The following is a 23709-nucleotide window of genomic DNA, read 5'->3' as shown; positions in this document are numbered from 1 at the left end:
GGCAGCCACTGCCTGCCTGATAACATCGGCAGGGAGAAAGCTGTGTGGTCTGTCTCCAGCATGCCCTGATGTCTTCTTATCCTTGTGAACTGGGAGTGCTGGAAGAGAGCAGTGTGATGGGTTTTGCTGGTAAAGATGGTCATAACCATGTAGCCACCAGCTGGGTCGCCAGGAGTCACAGCGATGGGCCTGACGGGTCCTGGTGCTCTGCAAGGCCTCTGGAGCAGAAGAGCAGGCGTGTCTGCGCTCACTCGCAGGAGGTTGCGTGGCTTTGCGCCAGGAGCTCAGGACCAGTGCAGGCATAGCCATGCAGCCATGGGTGCTAAAGGGCTGGTCCCTGCTTTTGCATGAGATGTGAGGGCACCTTGGGTGTGGGCACCACATCCCTGCATTTGAATGGCAGAACGAGAAAAGCTGGAAGATGCACAGAGGGCACATGCCAAGCAGCATGCTGTGATGATGGGGAGCTGTGGTGGTTGCCACTGCTGTCCTCAGAGGCATCACTGGCTACAGCACTGGCTGTGCCTTCTTCCCCCGCTGCACCATCCCCGTCCCAGCCCCTTCCTGCACTTCCATACCGGGTGGCAAAATGCTCTTGATGTGGGGGAATTTTTACCGAATTTAGTTTATCACCAACTAACACAAACTTCCAACCATTGGTGTTGGAGAAGAACAACACATAAGCAATCGTGTACTCAGGTCAGCACTCAGTGCTGCGTGAGCTGAGCAGGCTCACTGGGTGTCCTTGCATGGCTTAAGTGGGTGCTCATGCATGAGCAAAGAAGGTGCTTGGGCGGGTGGATGTCCTCCCAAGGGGAGGGGTGCAGGTTGAGTACTAATGCACCAAGTCCTTGAGCACCCATGTGTGAATTAATATTTGGGTACTCATGCATGAAGTAATTGGGTGCTCATGCATAAATTAATTGGGTACTTACTTGTCAACTAATGTTGCACTCCTGCATAAATAAATTGGATGCTCAAGCATCAACTAATTGGGTTTTCATGCGTGAATTAATTGGGTGCTCATGCATGAACTATTTGGGGGGTGTGTGCATAAATTAATTGAGCACTCATGCATGAACTGCTGGAGCACTTGTGCAAGGACTAATTGCCAGCCACAGGTGAGCACAGCAAACCCTGTGACATCATGCCTGATATGCCACTGACCTACAATGGCCAGACTGGCTTAGGGCTACACATGTCCTCCATCACCTGCTGAGCAGGAAGAGGTGTTGCATGAGGCGTTATTGTCTGGTCACTCCTTGATACCCTACAGGCCCTACACACCAGTGATGCTGTGTCCATTTCTACCCCTGCACAAGAAGCCACTCTTTGCATGCTTCTGACATCATCTTGGGAGGACACCATCCAATCTGCTTTGGGATACTGTCTTTATGTATCTCTTCATGCCATCACTCACTCAGGCACACCAGCTGTCTGACCTTGAGCAATGGGCTCACCTAACCAAGAGCTGAGGGGAAATGATGGACATATTGTCCTTGTATGTAACTCTAGCCAGAAGAACGCACCCTACTCAAAACAGCAGGAAGAAAAGCTGCTGGTGTGGTTTAGGAGTATGGGTGGAAAACCAGGAAAAGCACTGTTGTGGTTCCTCAGATGAGAACATCTTGTTCAGCCAAATGCAAAGGCAGTCCTTGAAGGCACTCCTGCAGAGACAAGGAGACTGGGCATGACAATAATGCTGGTGCCTGGCTGGGAAAATGGAAAGGAAGCATTTGATAATTATCACAGCATTACCACAAAGCCTATGCAGGCAGTGTCATAATGAGGTCAGGACTTCTGCAGCATCTGAGCCTCTTCCTTTTACTTTCAGCACTGTGTGGAGGAGGGGGAGGAAAACAGTGGCTTGGGAGCATTCACCAGTGCAATGGTCCTGCCCATATCCTGGGTTTGGGGAATTTGGCCTCACAGCTGTCACCAGACTGAGGTGTTCCTGATGCTGGAGCAGCTCCAGCCCACAGTTGCAGTGGGGACACTGGTGCCGGGCAGCAGCCGCTACCTGACCCTGCACACACCCAAATCCCACAGTGCCAGCCATCACTGCCTATGGTTTTCTCTGCTCTGCAGAGTGCAGTCTCAGTTGTGTGTCACCTGCTTTTTTAGGGAGCCACTGAAGCAAACATCCAGCCCCAAAATGCCCACAATACAGCATTGCAGCAGTCTGTGCTGCACTGGTGACCCATCTCGGATGTCCTGCACTGCTGGCAGCCCTGCTCACCACCCCGTTCTCTGTCTGCCAACCTCTCCCTAGGGCTGCCCCCAGCAGCATTAGTCCAGGCAGACACAGTTGCTTCCTTAGGAACGTGCAGGTCTTAAGCAACCAGGGATTTCAGCCTGGGCCTTGGGGTGCATGCCCAAGGCATCACCCCTCAGAGCCCGTGTTAAAATCCTGCAAAGTTTTAATGTGCTGGATACATATTGAGGGTGACTTGCACGTAGACACTTGCTGCAGTCAGTCAAGATGATTTGAAGTGGCATGGTGGTGCAGTGAGATGGGGATTTATTCAATATTAATGATCCCTTATATGTTTCATGTCTGTTAAATGGGATGAAATGAGCAGCACGAGGTGTTCTGGGGCTGGCTTACAACAGTCCTTGCTCCATATGAAGCCCAAGCACTGGTCAGACGAATCTTAGTCCCACCTAAGACATCCAGCATTTGAGTTAAAAGTCACTTTCCTCCCACTCGCCTTGGGCAACGCAGATGTGTTGGTGGGGCAGCAGGGAGGGGTGCTGCAACACCTTTACAAGTTCAGCCAAGCCAGTGGAGCTATCTGGTGTCCAAAGGCAGGGAAATGACCCCCAGCAAGCTTTGGACGTGAGCTGGCATAAAGGGAGGCTACATCAGGAAAGACCTAGAGCACGTCTAGGATGAGACTGACTTGTGGGGTTTCCTGTCACGTTGCCTTTCAGCAGAGAAGGCCATCTGGGAAAAGCAGCTCCTATTTCTCCTCCTCCTCCACTGATGCTGTCTAGATGGTCGAGCCCCTTAGAAGATGCAAGACTCTGCATAAACAGTTCAGCTAGCTTTCTCACTGGCCCCAGCAGCCTTTTGAAGGCTGTTTCCTCATTACTCATCTCCTCACACCCCTCTGTAATCCTCTTGATCTTCAAACATCTCTCAAAAGGCAAGTATACTTGGTGTCGGGCAAGACTGGAACAGCTGCCAGTACGCTGCCTTACACTGTGTTAGGATGGAGATGATCAGGGAAATTACTCCAACTCAGCTAGTGAAACTGGTTTTCCTTTTTTTTTCTTTTTTCTTTTTTAAGGTTTTCCCTCCTCTGATAGAAAGGCAGCTCTCTTCTTCAAACCTGATGGGATGTCCTGTTTTTCAACACTGATGGATCACAAATCAAAGCCGTACCAGGTCTTCAGCATCTGAAACAGCAGTTGTTCCTTCCAGTTGCTGCAAGCAGCATCTCCAATGGATGTTATTGCTGCTCCTTTGCTTGGCTCTGCACTGGATCCCTTGATATGCTCTAGGATGGACCTGGTGGCTGGAAAATGCTAGGTGAGATCCTATGCTAGCCTGTGACTTTGACTGTGATTCCCAAGTGTTGTTTGCCAACTTCTCCTCTGTGTGCCCAGTAAATGATTTTTGAGGAGGTCTGGATGATGCCAAAGCTCACCAGGAATGCATGGAGAGACCCTAATCAACCCAGGAAAAATGAGGACCCGGTTGCCTCAGGAGAAAGACCTATGTGAAATCTTGCAGAAACAACCTCATGTCCCTGCGACACCAACACCTGCTTAAGATGCAGCTCAAGATGCCTTTAAGGCTGAGACCAAATTATTTTGTTATACTGAAATTATACTAATGAAGATGAGGAGGGTGTCAGTGCCCAAACCCCCACATCTGAGCAGAAGACTGGCTTTGACCCTTGTAAAGCCAACCTGCTTGCTCAAGGTTTTCCAGCCAGGGTGTGTAGAGCAAGAAAGAGCCTCCTGAAAGCTTGTTGAAGGAGATGTCTTACGCTTCATATGCTGAATGTATCCATGGGAAGGAGTACAGGCAGCTTCTCCGGGGGGCTTTGTCCTGCAAAACTGGCTTTCAGGGAAGACTTGTTGTTAGGGAAAGTTTTCTGTTCCTCCATGAAGTCTCAAACAGGGCAACAGTCTCAAAAAGGGCAACAAATGCAAAAAAAAAAAAAAAAAATAGACTTGGGAGTTAGAGGTTTCAAGACAAGAAGCTCCCCCCCCTCTCCCCCTCCCCCCCCCCCCCCCCCCCCACTGGCAAAGGAAACAGGAGATGGCAACTAGGTGAGAAACCACATCATTTAAACCCTGAAAATCTGTTTTTCCCTCAGAAGCAGCTCTGTCTCCATGGCTGGGTAGCTCTCCTGCACAGTCAGAAAGCCTCTCCGCTTTCACACTGCACATAAACACACATCTATTCCCTATCAAAGGGTCATAAACACACTTAGAGCCTGTTTATCTGCTGGCTGACGAGCTCCACTTAAGAGCTTAGTTTGCTAAGCTCAAAAGACGTGTCCTCCCTCTCTGTGTGCTGGGCGGCTCTTAGGGCTGATGCCAGGAGGGTGCTGGAGAGTGTCTGGTACTTCCCAGGGGCAGAGCCTGTCCTTCAGCCCTCTTAATGCCTCAGCTCTCCGCAGCTCCACGATTTCTGGCTGAAGCATCAGAGGTTGCTTTTTGTTTGATGCGACGACCTGCCCAAGCCCAAGGGGGAAAGGAGGGGGCACAAGCTCTCTGGTCCTCTGCCGTGAGCAGGACACTTTTGGAAGCGGTTTTCCACAAAGACCGTGCTCACAGCTGTGGCTGGAGAGGGATGAAGTGTCCTCCTTCAGCTCAGTCCTGGTCAGGGTGAGTTTGGACATCCTCTACCGGGACGTGGAAGGCGAACCTATGCAAAGGAGGACCTTCCAGGCAGGGGACAGGCAGCCTTGCCCTTTGCTCCCTCTGCTTGACCTGCTCTTCTTCTAAGCATTTCCCACTGCGTTTCAGTGCACCCCGAGAAATCGCTGCTTCTCCAGCCCCTAAAGAGCCCTTTCTCATCCCAGTTAAGACCCCCGCGCCCCCCCACCCCCCGACAATGCAGCACGGGGGAAACGCTCTGGCCGCGAAGGGACTTTCAAGGGAGGGTGTAGAGCACCATCTAGTGAAGCTTAGCAAGGAAGCTGCAGCATCCCTGAGGAGCTGCTCGTCCCAGGGAGTCTATAGGACAGGGGCTAGTGCGAGCTGCGTTCTGCTCGTCCTCTCCCAGTGTCTGCATGGGGAAACTGGTCCCAGGGGCGGAGCGGGTGGGAATGCGATCGGAGTGGAACTGCTTGTGGCTCGTTTTTACCTGGCTTTCTTGTGTCCCTCCTGGAGTGAAAAGCACAGCTGGGGCTTGTATGCAGAAACTCAGAAGTTCTGGTCACCTTTCCAGCAGAAGCTGTCCCTTCTGGCTCTGCCACAGCTGAGCAGAGCCCTTTGTGAAAGTGCCTGGTGAGGATTTCAGGTGTCCTACTACTTCATGTGTTTGGACTGCAACTTGTAGGGGAGATTTTGTTCTACGAGACCTTAAAAGCACTCAAACCCCCTTTCCCAGTGCTCTTTATTTGTTGCATGACCTCACTCTACCTGCAACTTTGGCCGGGGCAGCTGGAAAGTCAGCTCCCAACAAAGGCTCTGAGATGCTGCAGACTTGCCTACCTGCCACCTGCAGTCACTCTAATTAAAACCTTGAGGATGAGTTAACATGTATTTTTTTAATTATTTTTTTTATGAGCATGTTTGAAGCACCCCATTGCTTTGGGCGGTCTGTGCTGTAATGAAGTTATTAGCAACAAAAGCTTTACAATCACCCTTTATGACAAAGTATCTCAGAGGGTTGTCAAGCAGGCTTATTAGAAAGTGAAAACTCCTTTTGATGCAAGGGCAGCCATAGATGTCTGAGGACAAGCCAGTAACGGTAAGTGACTGCCACCACTCCCAGCCAGGAGCAGTCTGGTTGGTGATGACCTGTATCGTAGGTTGCTGGCTGGGTCATCCAGCAAGGATGGCAGCACAGCACCACCACTCTGAGGATGAGATTATCCTGGTGTCTGAAACTGGGAGCTTCATGGTGGGACATGTCTCCCGGTGACAGGCTCTGCTCTGGATTCCATTGTCCATCTAAGCCTTCCTCCCCTGGAGGTGAGGGCCAGCCAGTTGCCTTCAGGCACCTCCCAGCTGTAGTCCTGCTGATCTGAGATCGAAACCAGGACACCTCAAGACATGGTGCTTTGCCCTAAATCATTCCCACCCCTCAGTAGGATCTCCAAGCATGGATTCAGCTCTGCCTGTACCAATGAAGGAAAGCCACTTCTGACACCCCTCTCCCCAAATCCTGCTTGGCATAAGCAATAATTTAAACTACCTTCTTGCAGGCCCAAGTGATATGTGGCTGCCAGATACTTCACCTCAAAGGCTCTGCTGTCTCTGGCTGACCGGAATCACCACAGCACTGGTGCAGTCAGTGCCACAGCCTTCCTAAAGGGCAGACCTGCAGCTCCAATGCTCTGCAGCTGTGCTGATAAATGCCAAGGCTGGAGGCAGATGTGGGAACATACTGAGTGTCTGTCCCTGCAGACACAGTGTCTTGGCAGAGCTGAAGATCCTCATGTGGGCTCAGAGCAATTTGGGAATGCTCTTAATGCCACTCCATGTGAAGCAGGACCTCAGGGGAAGGCAGAACTGTACCCTGGGGTCCCATCGCTTCCCCTCCCCGAGGCCATGGTGTAGCCATTTGCTGGCTGTGCAAAACCCTCTAGAGGGAGCACCGATCCCAGACATCCCCGGCCAGGTCCCCACGAGGACATAAAGATGCCGTGTGGGTGTTCGATGTAGCTTTTGTGGGGGTTTTGTTGTTGGTTGGGTTTTGTTTGGGTTTTTTTTTAAAGCTCCACATTGCCTTAATGGTCTAACCCGCCACAGCTGTGGGGCCACTCACATTCTCTCAGCGCCTGCCTCTCCAAGTGCATCCTCACCCACCTCCCACATCTCTCTCCTTAGACCTCACTGGAGGCGGGATGAAGTCGTTTGTGGGATGGACACTGCCCTTGCATGGGAAGAGTCCTCCCATGGACGTGTCACTTGCAGAGGGCTGGCATCGTGCTGCCCTGGCCCCAAAACCCAGTTGTGGTTGCAGCATCTTTAGCAAACCACAAAGCCTCCCAGATCCTGCCAGACCAAGGGGACCTGCATGTGTTAGGGGCTCTGCTCACCGGGCTGTTTCTCTAGACTGCATTATCAGTGGCCTCCTGAAAGCTAACCTCTGACTGTGAGGAGGTAAAGGAAATTTCTCCTGGTTTTAAGGTAATGGGATGTCGCTGAAGCTTTCTAGTTCCTGCAGCCCTGAGCACAGCCACAACCAGAGCTCTGCAGAGGTCCACCAACTCCATCCCACGTATAACTCTCCCTCTTACCAGCCATGAAGTTCAGTGGCACTCAGCCTGAAAAATGATGGTTTTCTTTGCTCAGTGGTCACTTAGGTGACCCCTCACACCCAAAGTTTTGCTCTGCTCCACATCCTCCACCTCCTGGGCCCAGCAGCAAACTGCATGGGCTCTTCTGCTCTGCTTAACAGTGAATTTTTGCTGGTTCCCCCACCCTGCCCCTCAAGGCTTGTTCTACCTTTAATGAATTGCAGTCTGCTACGTGGTGTTATCAGTTTTAGGGAGACCATGGACACGAAGTAAATCCCATTAAGGCTAAATTGCATTTTCTAAGTGTTTATGTTTTTTCCCTTTCCCCTCCCTGCCTTTTGAAGTGAAGCATCCAGGCTCCTCTCTGGAAGGACATGTGTTGCTGAGACAAATGTCCTCCTTGTAAGTCAAATGTCCTCCTTGTAAGTATAACCCCTTCTCAGGGCTCCCCTGTAGGCAACTTCCTTATGACCAGAGGAAGAGCAGAGGACGCTGAGAAGTCCACCACGTGCCCCCTCACTGCTTATTTGCTTGGAGTAGCCAAGAGATCTGGCTTTCAAAGCTGTCTGCTGTGTGTTTTAGGAAAGAAGGGTGGATGAGGAGTAATCTACTAAATATCAAAACTGGGCACTGTGCAATGAGCCCGACACAGTTCAGCTTGCTTGGATTTACTCCCACCAGCCAGTGTGGGGTAACACACAATGCACACACACAGTGGAGCAAATGTGGTCATCATGGCTGTGTGTTTGCTGCCACTGAGGACGCTGTTGAAGCTGTTAAATCTTTAAAGCCATTAAATCTTTAATCTTGTGGATCCTTGAAGCTGGTGGTTAGGGTGACCACTCATGCCTGTGGTTAGATTTCCCATAACTGCTTGCATGGGAAGCCATGTCCTAAAATGTACTTGCCCACTTTGTGCTAGGACAGAAGGACGGAGGACCCATCTGAGGACCTGTCCGCAGAAAGATGAAGGATCTCCGCTGTGTGGGAATGATGCTTCTTGCTTTACATTCAAATGCTAACAAAAGAGGTTGCACATGGCCATGACACACACAGGATGGGGGTGGTAGGGAATGATGCTGCATCAATCAACGTGGAAAACTCTCCAGCAAGCAGAAAATGTGATCCTCATCTCATGGGGGGGGACTCGGAGCATTTTGGGGCAGCGACTGTCTTTTTTAGTATTTATAGCTCTTCACACAGCAGGGCCCTGATCCACGGCTGGCTATTAAGGAGACCCGTGGTGCTCCTCTACAAGGAGCATGGCTTTGTCTCCTTACAGAAAGGGGCCCTGCAGATCCCAGTGCAGTGGCTGCGTTCCCAGCCCATGCTGACAGCCAGCCCGGAGCAAGTAGGAATGAGCTTCCCACAGCGAGTTGCTGGGAAATGGGGAGGACTGGCCTTTTGTCCCTGCCTGGCAGGCAGAGCGTGGTGCATGAAAAAAGATGCTCTGAATGCTGTGTTTCCAACCACTGCCCACCCCTGAGCTGCTCACTTGATCCAGCAATGAGTGGTCATGGACCACTTTAGCCACCACGCAGGAGCAGGTGTGAGGAAGGTCCCCTCTGGGTGTTGAGCCAAGAGCAATTGTGTGGGGTTTCAGGCAGAAGGCTCTAAGCATTCCCCTATTTAGCAGGGTTGAGACAGGCCTTACAGAGGCTTCTTCAGATGCCCCTGCTGCTTTGTGCTTTGGTTTCACCTTTTACCTGGTGGGTGCAAACAGGAGGTCCTGGGGGAGATGATAGATCTGGCAGTATCCTGAGTAAAAAAGCCAGGGCAGAACTCATGTGGGCCTGCATATAATAAAGCCATGGGCACAGACAATATCTTCCCTTAACATGTGTACTGACTGCATACGGAATGGCAAGTCACCTGAGATCTGAAGGCAGCTCTGTGTCCATCCTGCTGCAAGCCATCCTCGGGCAACGTCCCACCTCCTCTGCCACCCCACTGTCCTCCTCCTGCCACTCTGGGCTTAAGGGTCATCCATCCTCAGCAAATACGCTGGCATCCCCAAGTCAGCAACTGATGCTGCTCAGTGCCACCAGCCACGCTCTGCCCATGTGAGGCTTGCAATGACATTCATACCCATCCTCATGCCTCCCTCATCCTCCTGAGCTACTTACAACATCAAAGCACTGAAGTCTCCACTCCTTTCTCAGGAAGTTTGGTTTAGCCAACAGTGAAGGATGTACGCCATGAGAGGAGGCTCACTGCTCACTGTAGGAATAAGTCCCACCAATAGTAACCATATCAGGGTCAAGGCCTGGCTGGATATTTCCTCCTTTCCAGCACAATCCTTTGTTCATTTACAAGTCCTGTGATGTCCCAACACGACATCTGATTTCCATCCAGTTGGACAGTAAACTGACATTTTTCTCACGGTCTCTGTGCTCTTGTGCTTTGGGTCTTTGCCAAGCACTCCACATCTTTAACTTGCCTTTTTTTTTTTTTTTCCTTTTTTTCCCTTTCAGATCGAGTTGTCGTGGTCCTCTTTCCTCCCTCCCCATCCCCCCAGCCTTTAAAGGAAGCAAAACAAAAAGGTCGGCAAGAAGAACTGAGCTCCTTCCAGAACACCCCAGGGATGAACCCACTCCCCTCCTCCATGCCAAGGGACACCGAGATGCTTTCCTGCAGCCCCAGCAAGGGCGGCTGCACAGCGCTCTGCCCTGAGGGCGGGAAACGGAGCAGCTGGTGCTGATGTAAGGGTCCACTCTTCCTATGCCTCCCATTTTGCTAATGGCTCTGCTGCCACTCAGTCACAAATCACTGCCCCAGCGATTACTGCATGTAAATACACTGCACATTATTTCTGCTTCCCAAAATTCTGGGTGACCCCTCTCATTTCAGGGAGCAAGTGGGAATTCCTCTCCCCACGGTGTGACAGGTAGTGGCGTTTGCTGCTTGCCCACTTCCAGCCATCATGGGAAAGCAGAGCGAATGTAACACACACCCTTGAACTCCCTTCCTTTCCCACAGCCCCCTGCCTTTTTGCTTTCTGCTTTGGTGGGCAAGGTGGGAAAGGAGACAGGAGCAGATCTTGGTTTCACTCTCCCCAAATCTTTCTCCCCAGTACACAGTCCCTTTGACACCTGTCCAACCAGCTATGGATGTGGCAATGCCAGCAGACATGCTGACCCAGGAAACAAAGTAGTGGCCCGAGTAACTGAAATACCAAGGCAGTAGAAACTAAAGTCTTGCAGCTGGCCAAAGGCAGCACAGACCACGGCAGTTTCCCCAAAATAGCCCATGATACCTTAGAAAAGCAACCAACCACAAGAGCACCCTCCACTCCCAGTAGATGCTGGCATTCAATAGTACCACAGCTATGCTATGGTTGGAGATAGGCTAATGATTTGAATCAAATCACAGTGCCATGATAGCCTCCTCGTTCTTGGAGACAACCTTGAAACAGAATAAATCTGAAGCTGTGGTGACAATATCCTTCTGATTTGGCTTGCGTTTGGGCAGGTCCCAAGGTCACTTACAGCTACTCCCTTTCATGCCCGATGTGAAGACATGAGAGCGAAGAGGAACCAGCCTAAGCATTTGCTGGCTTCCCCCTCTGTCATCTGCCATGCCGCCGCATCGCTGTGTCTTATCACTTCAAGTATAATGCAATTATTAAGTACTGCTGGCTGCTACTTGGGTGCCAAATTCATTTAGCCAGCGAAAATTGAGCTTTGGTATTAGCTGCCCCGTCGTTTTCCTTAGCGCTTCTCCAGCTCTGGGTGGGTGAGTCACTCCTGAACCCACAGCTGATGCAGAAGTCAGTAGAAATGACTAAGCACTTTAGGAAATGAGCATTCTAGTTTCTCAGGCGTCAGTTCTGGCCGTATTTATGCACCCCAGCACCCATCTGCCATCACAGTGGTGGGCTAGCAGGGCTGTGTGCCCCCCTTCCTCACGCAAAGGCACGTGTGTGGAAATTGGCTGTTGTGCAAAGACTTATTTTGATCCCAGTGAACTTTGTTCCTTCTTCATTTCCTCTGTAGGAAGCAAAATCCCTCAGGTCAAAAGGGCTCCCTGTTTTACGCAGAGGAAGTCTTATGGCAGCGTAGATACACAGCCTTTGCCATCCAGGCCTGGCTGAATTTCTAGGAAAAATGATGGATTTTTAAATTGTGTCATGATTTGAAGCAGCAACAGGAGCTTTTACGTAAGCAGTCAAATGCTAAAGTTGCCCCAAAGTTTTTATTAAGGGCACAATGAATCTCATCGGTCTGTAATGACTTAGGGTAAAGGCTGTTTAACTCTTTAGGCTGGAAGTTTTCTGCTCCTGAAGATGCCTATTTGAAGCCAGAGGATTGGAGATGTGTCTGCTCTGTTGCAAAACAGAAAGAGATTTGCTTGATTTTTCTTTTAAAGTGGACTATTTGGTTTCTGGTTCCCAGAAGCCAACAGAAATCTGCTAAGACAGCAGCAAATGTGTTTTGATGGAATTAAAAAAAACATGTTTTTCTCATTTTCTTAACCGACAAAAACTCTTAAATGTGCTAAATATATGGCCTTTCCTCTTCTCCTTACCCCAAGCTGTGTCCCCATGGCTGGCACAAGTTTTTGGGGGTTCACCACAGCCTCTGCCTTGGCCAGTCTTGCTACCACATTGAACAGGTTGTTCTCAATATTTTCCTTGATTTTAGGCAAAATTGCAAAGGCAGCAGGTTTCATCCTGTTCCCTAGGTCTCATCTGCCAAGACGTCCTGGTAGTAGACAGGACTCCTGTGCAAACCTTTCAGGAGATATCAGACTTGCACTCGATGTTCAAAGAAGAGTTTTTATATATGCTCTGGTGGAGCAGTTTTACTTGTTGCTGTGGTGCATGAAATCTCTGTCTTTTGCAAACAAGAGGGTTGAGCTTTATGCAGACATCTGGGCACTTGCACTGAAATTGGTGGGACCTTGCTGCCTACCTGGGCGGTTAGCTCCTGTGAGGCATCTCAAGCCACACCTGGGGCAATCTGGTGTCCTCTGCTTTTAACACATCATCAAGAAAGTCCTTTGGCTGTGCCCTGTGGAGACTGAAGGGAAGGGCAGAGTGGGTCACACCAATGGAGTGTTGCTTCCCACCCTGGCAGGTCAGCGCAAGGTGCTGGTACAGCTTTGAGGTGCCAGAGCACTGTGGCTTAACGATGTCTCAGTTTAATTACTGAGATGCTTATAGGGAGAGGAGCCTGTCCCTTCACCTCCTCTGCCTTTTTTCATCCTTGTATGAACATTTATGGAGTCTAGACAGGGCTGGGACCCACACACACAGCTTCTCCCTGCTTTTAGTTGTCTGGATGAGTGCTCCGTGACTCACCCCATTCCCTGCATTGAAGGAAACTTTCATCTATTGCTTTCCTCTGTTATACCATCTCCATGTAAAACAGTTTCTACTGGTTTGCACCAAATCCCTGTTTGGGGGAGAGCTGTGCTGAGCAGACACTGGGGGTTAGCTTTGCCCTGCCATAGATGATGGGGAAATAGGGCAACCCTCCCTACCCTCCCTGGGTTTTGTTCCCCTCTATCATATCCATACCACATCTCTGCTCCGTGAGGGCACCTGGAGGCTGTGCCATGGATCCATCATGGCTGGAGTTTGGTTTGCACCTGAAACAGAAATAATAGCAACAACAACAACAACAACAACAACAACAACAACAACAACAACAACAATAATGTAATAACAGCAACAATAGAAGATGATGAAAAGGAGGAGGAGGAGGAAAGAAAGAAAAAGAAAGAGAAAAATAAGTAGGGACACAAGAGAAGGACCTGGAGTAAAATGCCAGAGGAACATGGTGCACTAGGATGAAGTTGCATTTTGACCTCTCTGTATTTGTACTCCATCATTTTTATTAGCACTCTTGGAAAGAAAGTGGAATAGAAGTGTAAATCTGAGCCTGAGATGCTTTCCAGTAACCAGCTGCTCAGTCTACCTAAAAGCCTGGTTTTCAATAGCTCTCACGTGGATTCTCTGATGCTCGATAGGGGCTGTGCTAGCCTACAACCTTTCCCACAGCAGAACTAACGGTAGGATTTTGTTATTTTTTTATTTAATAACCACCCACTGCTATCTGTAAAAACCTGTGGATCCATAATAACAATAAACAAGAGTCCTACCCTCTGCTACAGCTTGCTGAAAATTAGGCAGAAGAAATACCCCAACTTACTGGGGACATCAGGACCATGCTAGTAAGTTTGCACCAGAGAGGCTTTAACTCTGAAAAGAAGCATTTGCAACCAAAAATGAAGGCTGAGGCCTATGTTTCCTTGGACTTGAAGCCCTGCAGAACAGTAGGCAGTGAGGTCTCTCCTGAGACAGGTAGAATCAGCCAAGATGCTCCTTACAACTTTAAAAATAGGTCCTGTGATGATGGAGCACTCTGTTAGGAAATGTCACTCGCTGTGTGACACAGCAGATGGAGGTTTATATGATATCATGTAATGATTTTAATGGGTTCAGCTTAAAATGGGACTGGGTGTTAAAAATCAAACCCCAGTCACCTTAGAAGGTTACAGTGAGTGCCGGGCTCTTTCTGGCAGAGCCCTGCAAGGGGAGGAAATTCGGCTAGGTGACAGCAATGGGACAGCTGTAAAAGCTCAAAGCACATCCCCAAAACGCAGTGTGGGACTTTGCATGAAAGACTTCAGAGCTGCCCTGGACAGGATGAGTCCTTGGTGCTGCAAGGGTCTGGCACAGGGACACGTATGGAACCCATCCCTTGAAGGATGATGCAAAGAAGAGGTTAAGAAAAGACTTATTTTTGTTGCAGACAAACCACTAACAATTGATGATATAGAGGCAAGACATCATCTTCCATTGAGCTTTAAATAAAAGGTAAGATTTGGGGGAAAAAAATAGTTGTTTGTTTCAAGCACAGCTTCAAGGAAGGTAGAAAAACCTTTGATCTCTGGAGCCTCTCTGCAGTGCAGCTCACAGTTTCAGGCGTGTGTCTTGTTGGGTGTAGATCTTAATATAGTTATTTTCTTATACACTCCATGCAGGGGAAAAAAAAAAAAAAGCTTGCCTGCTTCATCTGTAATAACAGCCAAGATTTGATTTGATACGTTTAATTACAGCGGATGGCACAACCGACTCCTTAGTCACTAATAAATGTATGAGGAACACATGAATAAATGAGCTATTACACTAAAAAAAGCCCAGCCCGGAGAAGATAAAAAACCCCCAAGGATGAAAGCCTTTCCCAAGGCACTTGTGTGGCACTCGTGACATTGGAGAGACAGCCTCACATCTGCTCACTGCGGGTCACAGCTCACACCGTGGGTTGTGTGAGATGTTCAAGCTCAGGAGATGATGAAGGCAGGGGGCTGGTAAGCTCAGGAGGGTTTTCTTTGAGGGATGTTGCTCCATCCCTGTCTACCTGTTCTGCAATTCCTAATGTCATGGTGAGCTGGAGCCTCCCATGAACAAGAGCCCTGAGGCCTCCAAGATCTGTTTTTAGAGGAGGGACAATGGGACAGGATTTTTTTTCCCAAAAGAGTTTGGGCTCAGTACAACAGCAATAAGCAATACAGTGGTTCTGAGTCCTGTTTTCTCTTCTTCTGAATTTCTGATTCAAAGCCTTTTCCCCCCTTCAAACACAGATAGATTGCTTTAAAGATAGAGCAGCACTTTCCTGCTCGGCTAATTAAAGCCCCAAAATCTATGTTCACTGCATTAATGCAATAGGCTTATCTGGTCCTTAATGCGTGGAGATAGCTTCATGTTGCAGTGCTTTGATCATGCCTGGGCATCTCTGCAGCAGCAGTGCCAGCTCCCGCTGCCCTGGCATGAGTCCAGGTGAGGAAAGAGGGTGCCTGGGAAGGGAAAGGATCTCCGTCACCCAAAAGGGATCCCCCTTGGTTAAAGGGTGCAGGGGGGGTGGTGTCCTCCTACCCTCCTGATGGCTGGCCCTGGATGCACGATGGGGATCTGGGGTGAGGCTCTGCGTTGGTGGATGGAGGAAAGGGTGATCCCAGCCAGCATACTCCCAACCCAAAGCCACACCATCCCTTCCTACCAATCCATCTGTGCCCAATTCCTATGAGCTGCTTCTACTCTCAAACACATGTTCTATCTCCTCCTCCTGCTTCTTTGCCAACATGCGAATTTTGGGGGTTGCAGACCCTTGGGAAAAGGGTTCAGAGTGTGTAGCAATGTTTTACATAACTATGTGATGCAGCTGAGTGGAGAGCACTGATTCTTTTTTTACCCAGCAGGGTTGGAAAGTTAAATACGTATGTGGTAGCTGGCAGGACAATTTCTTTGACCATGAAGAAGGTGAGCTGTACCTGCCCAAGGGGACATGGAACCCATGGGACCATGGGTCATATGCACAGCTCATATCCTGATGTAGGAGGATGTGATGTGGCTGTAATTGGGGAGGAGGAAGAGGGAGGACAGCAGTGAGAAGATCATGTGTTCATGGTGGGATGATAGTATCCCATAAGGCAGATTCAGTGACTTGGGTGGTTGATGCTGCAGGTGGAGTGTGGTTGGATTGGTGGCTTATACACCATCCCTCGGTCAACCAACAGCAGGATTAGACCATGGCAGTTGGGTGTTTTGGGCAGTGGGCTTTACTGGGGAGAAGAAGAACATATAGAGGCAGGAAAAGAGAGAGCAAACTGTTGTGTGGAAAGAAATGGATTGGCATAAATTCAGTGTGACCTGAAGAAGTCACCAGAAATACTGTCCAAGGAAGGTTTGTGATAAGGCAAGAGGCAGAGAACCCATCATTGCTGGGGGAAGCACTCCAGAGGAGCTGGCAGCCTTGGGGGAAACAGGACTTTAGCTTGCCCCTCTAAAAAAATAAATGGCACTGAGTCCTTGCCTTAACTAGCTGTATTGAGAAGCCTGATGTCCAGACAGCTGCCCTGGGTCAAAAGAGCAAGCAAGGTTCATGGTCATTTCTCTTTCCTGCTATTCTTCATGCCTGCAATAGAGCTGGAAACTGCCATGGTTTCCAGCTCCCAGGGGTTAATTCATCAGGCTGCGTTGGTTAATTCATCTGTCAGCCATCGAGGCCTTTCGTCTGCTCCATCCCCCCTCAACTGCAGCAAGCAGAGAGCAGCTCCCCAGCACCTCCTCCAGCTTTGCCTGCTCCAACCCAATCTGTTTTGCACTGACACAAGAAAAAAGGTTCACAAAGTTGTTTAGAAAGAGCCCCCCCCCCCCAGTTATTTCCAGCTACCCTGAAGCTGTTTGAAACCGTATGCCACAACCTCCCCATGCTGCCTTTTCCCTGTGCTCCTATTTTTGTTGTCCTTGCTTCCACTCCAGTGGCTTATTTCTCCATCCCACCAGTCGGATAAACTACAGCTGCGTTGAACCCTGGCCATTGCACCTGGTGCTAGTGGGAGGAAGCAGCACCCATTGCAGCCCCTGCTTCCCACCCAGCACCGCCTCGGCCAGGCTGCAGCACAGAAAGCCTGGCCCTGAAGCAACAGGGACAGCAGGGTGGCAACAGCAGCTGCTGTGTGTGAGAAAAGTGAGTCGGTTCTCAGCTGAGGCAGAGAATTTGCTCCCCCTGCATGAACACTTCAGTCAGCTATAATAATAGTGACACATTATTAATAATTATTATCTTCTTATTGCAAGAATAGCATCACATCGCCAACTGCATCGCTACCTGTCACCTTGCAGCATCTTGGTGTTGCAGGCACCTCTCCTCTCTCTTTCGTGGACCACTTCTGCCACAGCTGCTGGATACTGGGAGCTGGTTTTGGGGTGTTCAAGCTAAGAGCTTGCTGTGCCGTAAGCGGGGTTGAGATGCTGGGGTTTAGGCACTCCAGTGATGGTGGTGTGAGTGAAGCACCCAGCAGAAAGCTTCACCCTTGGCTTTCCCTTTGCCTTTGAATGGCAGCAGCAGGGTTTCCACACCCTGTCCCACCATGGCATATGAAAACTTAGCAAAAAAATGTAATAAAATCCCTAGCAGCTCATGAGCACCTTGAAGCTCAGGGCTTGACAAATTCAGGCACAAGTTCAGCAATTCTTGGGGACCTGCTTGTCTCTTAAGGAGTTTCAGCATCTCGGAGAGGGGAAATGCTGTGTAACACGATGTACCGAAGAGTCTCCTTCCTTCACTGGGGAGTAGGAAAGCACTTAGAAAAAACATATGTCTGATGTCTTTCCTGTAGGCATAAATTCTCCAGGCACTTTGTTTGCTCACTCTTTCTCATGTCCCTTTATTCTGAAGGTTAATAAATATTATATTCTTATCTTCTTTGCCAACTACTCCCCCTCCTTCTTGGGCTTGCACTTAATATCAGTAACCTGCTTTAATAAATAATGTAGCATCTGTCCAGGCAGCTGTTTGCTGTCTGATTTTATGTGATGGATGGTAGTGAAAGGGTAGAGATGAACCTTCTTTCATGTAGGGGAGCTCTGCCAGTGTCCTTTGTGAGAGATGCTCCTTGCAGGTATTTATCCTGTGTCAGAGGTATAAGCTGATTGAAGCAACATTTTGCCACCCAATGCATAAGCAGCCGGGATCAGCATGATGAGAAAGTGGATGGGGCTTAAGGGAATAAAACCTCAGGGATTTAAGTAAACACCTAAGGTTTAGCAAGTGTTTAAGTGCATTCCTGAACTGGGACCTAAGGGAATGGTGTTATTGTATTACGCAGCCTTTATGGGATTGCCACAGTCTGGTGGGAGCAGCCAGGCAGCCACCAAGGTTTCCTGGGGTACCGGGCAGTTCCCTTCAGCAATAATTGGCTTGGTTTTGCCCCTCAGGACAAAGAAAGCACAAGGAAATCTGCCTTGTGGATGCCTTCATGGCTAGAACTGTCTTGCACATGTTGAAATCTTGTTTTATTTCCCAATACTTCCCTTTTGGTCTGGAGGAAAGGGGGCTCTCAACTGCACCAAAGCAGCTCAAAGCATCTTTTTTTGGCTATAGATGCAGAGATACAAAGGTGACACTATGGTAAATGTGTATTTTCATGCAGTTTTGTATAAATCACTCTGAGCAAGCAGCAAAGTGTCATATACATGAGTGCACACCTGCACACTTGCTGGTACTCAGGAGAGAGGAAGTTATCTGGGCTTGTGGGCTGGAGGAGCACGGGAAACCCACCCCCTCACACACACACTGCTTGCACAGGGCTCCTCAAAAACTCTTTATGTCTCTCCTGACATTTGTGCCACACAGGCATGGCAGCTGCTGTGTTAGAGGCTGGATGAAATGAAAGTTTCAGGGAAAAAAAAACAGAGTCAGGGTGAAACTCAGTATCCAGGAAAGAAAATTGCATGCAGACCAGGGCCATGGCCAGCAGAGAGTTTCCATGCAAAGGGTGAGAAATCCCCAAGTAATCAGTGTGTCATTTTGTCTTCTTTTTCATGCCACGTGCCTTGTAGCGATATTTTCCATAACAAAACAATTTTGAAAAAAACCACATCAAAATGAAAACATTTTAAAACAAAACATGTTAAAATATTATAAAATATATTCACTTTTGGAATTATCTTTGCCTTTAAAAATTACTTGAATCCTCGTCAAAAATGGGGAAAAGTTGGTTTTCAGGGGTTAAATGACTGGGAAACAGAGTGAAAAAAACTTTGCCTAAAGTTATACACAAGTGCCTGAGCTGAAACAAAAAAATAAGCTGGGGTGTTTGGGGTTTCTTGCATCAAAAATGTTAAATCAAGACTGAGGTGAGGGTTGTGGGTTCTTTCCCTGAAGCAGCAGAGGAAGAAGAGATCTCCTGGGATGTGGTCCTTAGAGACAGAAATGTTGAGGACAGTTGGCTACTCTTTAAGGAAGCCTTTCTGGGAGCGCAAGAGCTCTCTGTCCCTCTGAATAAGAAAGTGGGCAGGAGGGGCAGGAGGCCAGCATGGCTAGGCAAGGACCTGCTGGTCAAACTGAGGGAAAAGAAAGGCAAATACAAGCTCTGGAAACAAGGGTGTGTGGCCTGGAAAGAATACAGGGATGCTGTTTGGAATTGCAGAGATGGGATCAGGAAAGCCAAGGTGCAGATGGAACTGAACTTGGCAAGAGATGTTAAAAACAACAAGAAGGGATTTTACAGGTACATTGGCCAGAAGAGACAGGCCAAAGAGAACGTACCCCCCTTGGTAAATGAGAAAAGAGATTTGGCTGCAACCGATGTGGTACTGAATGAGTTCTTTGCCTCAGTCTTCTCTGGCAGCCAGGATTCTCATAATTCTCAAGTCCCAGAGCCTTGCATCCCTAGAACTTTAGGTGGGAACTGGGGGAGTAAATCCCTTCCACCCCCTCCCCCCGCCCCGTAAGGGCAGAGCGAATCTGAGACCGCCTCATGAGACTGAATATCTACAAGTCTATAGGGCCGGATGACATGCATCCCAGGGTCCTGAAGGAGCTGGCTGATATGGTTGCTGAGCTGCTCTCCATCATATTTGAAAAAGTCATGGAGAGGTCAGGAGAGGTCCCTGGGGACCGGAAAAAGGGTCATGTCACTCCCATTTATAAGAAAGGCAGCAAGGAAGAGCCAGGAAATTACAGGCCGGTGAGCCTCACCTCTGTGCCTGGGAAGATCATGGAACAGATCCTCCTGGATGACATGTTGGAGCACATGAGGGAAGAGCATGTGATCCGGGACAGCCAGCACAGCTTCACCAAGGGAAGCCCATGCCTCACCAATCTCATGACTTTCTATGGTGGAGTGACAGCATCGGTAAATAAAGGGAAGGCAACCAATGCCATCTACCTGGACTTGAGCAAGGCCTTTGACACAGTCCCCCACCACATCCTTCTCTCTAAATTGGAGAGATGTGGATTTGATGGGTGGATCATCCAGTGGATAAGAAACTGGTTGACAAAACGTAGACAAAGGGTGGTGGTCAATGGGTCTATGTCCAGGTGGAGGCTGGTGACAAGCGGTGTCCCCCAGGGGTCTGTCTTGGGACCGGTGCTCTTTAACATCTTCATCAATGACATTGATGATGGAATTGAGTGCACCCTCAGCAAGTTTGCGGATGACACCAAGCTGAGTGGTGTGGTTGTCACAACAGAAGGAAAGGAAGCCATCCAGAGGGATCTTGACAGGCTGTAAAGGTGGGCCCAGGTGAACTTAGTGAGATTCAACACTGAGAAGTGTAAGGCGTTACACTTTGGGCAGAGGAATCCCAGGCATATATACAGACTGGGAGAAGAGCATCTTGAGAACAGCCCTGCTGAGAAGGATCTGGGTGCCATGGTGGATGAGAAACTTAACATGAGCCAGAGAGTGGTAAGGTGCTGGAATGGACTGCCCAGAGAGATGGTGGATGCCCCATCCCTGGAGGTGTTCAAGGCCAGGTTGGATGGGACCTTGGGCAACCTTGTGTAGATCCAGGCCTGGAGGTTGGTGTTGTAACTCCGCGATCTTTGGGGTGCCTTCCAACCCAGACCATTCTATGATTCTAAGAGGCTTTAAGCATCACAAGTTTTTCTGCAGTTGGGGAGTTGTCAGCCAGCCACATGCAGCTGTTTTCCAGTGTGATAAACTCCAGTGGCTGCAAACTCAACTCAACCCTGATCACTTTTTAAAGTGTTTTACCTTCTGTCCTGTCATGTGTCTTTTATTGCAAGAGCTCTTGTAAAAATGTTTTGAAGCCTGTCCTGCAGAGTGGGATCCTTAGTTGAGTGGTTCAGGAGTTGTGCTTTTTGGCAAGGTGGGGACACATGCTTATGTGCCCTCTGAAATCAATGAAGAACGGCTGCCTGTCCTCTGGAAGAGCTCCCTTGAAGCTGTTTCAGATTCCTCAGCAAAGGTAGGAGAACTGGGAGAGCTGCCTTTGAACACATGGACAGCCCACAGCCCGACAGATCTATTAAGATCTAAGAGCAAGTGCAAAGTTTATCTTGATCCCCCTCGTCCCTAAGGGAAAAGATGAGAATCAATCACGCCCCCTCCATGGAGAAATGATGGATAGCGTTGAGGAGGCTCTGAGGGATAACTTGTGAATGTTATCTGGAGCATGTCTTGGGCTATTGCAGCTGAGAACAACACTGGCTTGAGCTTGCAAATTGGGTTTGGACTAGCAGTGAGGCCCCCTCAGCACCCACCAGCACGCAGGGACCATCCGCTTAGGGCTACAGGCATTTTTTTAGGTCCCACCTTTTATTACAGGTCTCCTCAATCTTCCCTCAGCAGCTGAGTTTGCTTCAGAGTATTTAAATTTTCCTCTTACACCCTGGTGAGTTATTTGGGTATTCGCAGCATGATTACTTTCTAGCTTCTGATTGCCTCCACCACCACTTTTGCAAGTCCTTTCATGCTTTTTTACACATATCATGCTTTTTTCTGTGAGAAATATCTGTTCTGGAAACCTCCAAGTCTTTCCTCCAGAGCACTCCCAAGCTATTTGCAATGATGCTACACCAGGCAGCACCGGCCTCTTCCTCTGGTTGTTGTTGGGACTCGCCATGGCTTTGTCAAGCAGGAAATATTTCAGAGTATGAAAATCATTCCTGAACTTTAGTACATGCTTGAAGCATGTGAATTTTCCTTCTGACTACTTTCCTCAGCCACATCCTCTTGAAAAGCCAGCTAATCCTGTCTTCAGGCAAAGCAACCCCCTCCCACAGCCTTTTGCATTGGGAAGCAGATCCCTGCCTGTAGATTTCTTTCTATTACCATCACTCCTCTCCATGTTAAAGCTGTTTTCCTTAAATACTGTGAAAAAAAGCACTTGAGTTTTGGCTCACCCATTCTAGTGCTCAGGTTTCCCCAAGTGCTCCTTCCTGGGTAGCAAGAGCCTCTTCTGTGCAGGGCATGGCTGTCAGAATGTACCAGGCAGTTCTCTGGGCTTGGCTTTCCTCAATGGATTCATGGGGAAAGCTTTCAGAAACTGCCCAAAGACCACATTTTCTTGAAATGGGTGAGCCCAGAGACAAGGTGCTGGTGGCATCAGGCAGGAGCACACCCAAACACTCTGCCTTGCAGATATTTTGTAGATGTTGCTGAAATGAGGACACGCAACATGTTGAGCAATTCACATATTGAGGAATTTGTCCCTGGGTATTCACATGGAGCAACCCTGCCATGAGATGTGTGTATGTGATGTGTTTACAGCTTCTGCAAACCATTTTCTGAGCCACAGAAGAAATAATTTTGAGATTCTTTGCACTGAAGGCTACTTCTCCATGGTGATAATTTCACATTCCTGCTGTGCTTTGTGATCCCAGCTTTGAAATAATTCTGGTTTTCAGAGGCAGGCCTGGTGTTTGTATCTGCAATATAGAGTGGGTTGATTGTCTCCTAATGGTGCCATCACCAGCTGTACAAACCTGGAGGATGTACTCCTGGTCATGACACCAACTGAATGCTGCCCTTTGGCTGAGCCTGGAGGGATTAAAGGAATTAGCTGTGTTGTGTTGTCACCCAGACCAACGTGTTCAACATTGCCATGGTCCACAAAAAGATGCAGACCAAGCCTCAAGAAGTTTCCACTCTACAGCCCTAACTTTGCTTGGTACCAATGACTACCTGCTGTAATTTGGCCAGTTTGCCCTTCTAGAAGGACACCAGCTTTTGTTTACAAGCCAAGTTTCCAGGTCTCTCAACCTCCAAACCCAAGCAGATCTGGACCAGAAACATCTCTGGGGCAGCAAGACAATTCCTTCTATTTGAAGTCCAGTTATGACTTGAGCACTACACATCCCTACCCCAAAACTTCTGCCCTTGGACAGCCAGCAGTGGAGGAGATACTGAAGGTCAGCGCCACTGGGTCATGCTGACAGCGGCTCAGATGTCAAACCCCTTGGAAGGTGTGTTGGCTATGGACCAGGCTGGAGGACTGGCTCCAGAAAGAAACTGTGTGAGCAGCCCAACACAGATGGATCCAGCTCCCATCCCCTTCCAACTTCTTGGCATTGCTTCAATGCCCCTGTGCTTTCAATGAGCAGCCACTTCATGACTCCGTGAGCATCTACACCAACGTCTGCCAAATAAGGTGTTAACTAGCATGACTAAAGAAATCCAGAGCTGAGCCTGGGGTTGCCAAATCTCTGCATTTGACTAGAAATGCACAGTGCTTTTCACTAACATCATGCCCCCATGGAAAATATCACCCAAGATCTGATACCTCAATCCTGTCTTGTCCCTCTCTCACCTGTCTGTGAGGGTTACAGGAGCTCTGAGGCTCAGAAGCAGATGGTGAAACACAAACAGCATGACCTAAATTGCAGAGTGTGTGACGCTAGGGCTGTGCTTGCAGACGCAGCACAGTGAGGAAGTGGGAGAAGCAGCCAAATAGCCTAGACTGGAAAGCAGACCCATTGCTGATGTGGTCAGTTGTGCAAGTCTGGCTGCTGTACAATTT

The sequence above is a fragment of the Gallinula chloropus genome, assembly GCF_964237585.1.
Source record: "Gallinula chloropus genome assembly, chromosome: 3".
NCBI lineage: Eukaryota > Metazoa > Chordata > Aves > Gruiformes > Rallidae > Gallinula > Gallinula chloropus.
This window is presented reverse-complemented; position numbering follows the sequence as displayed.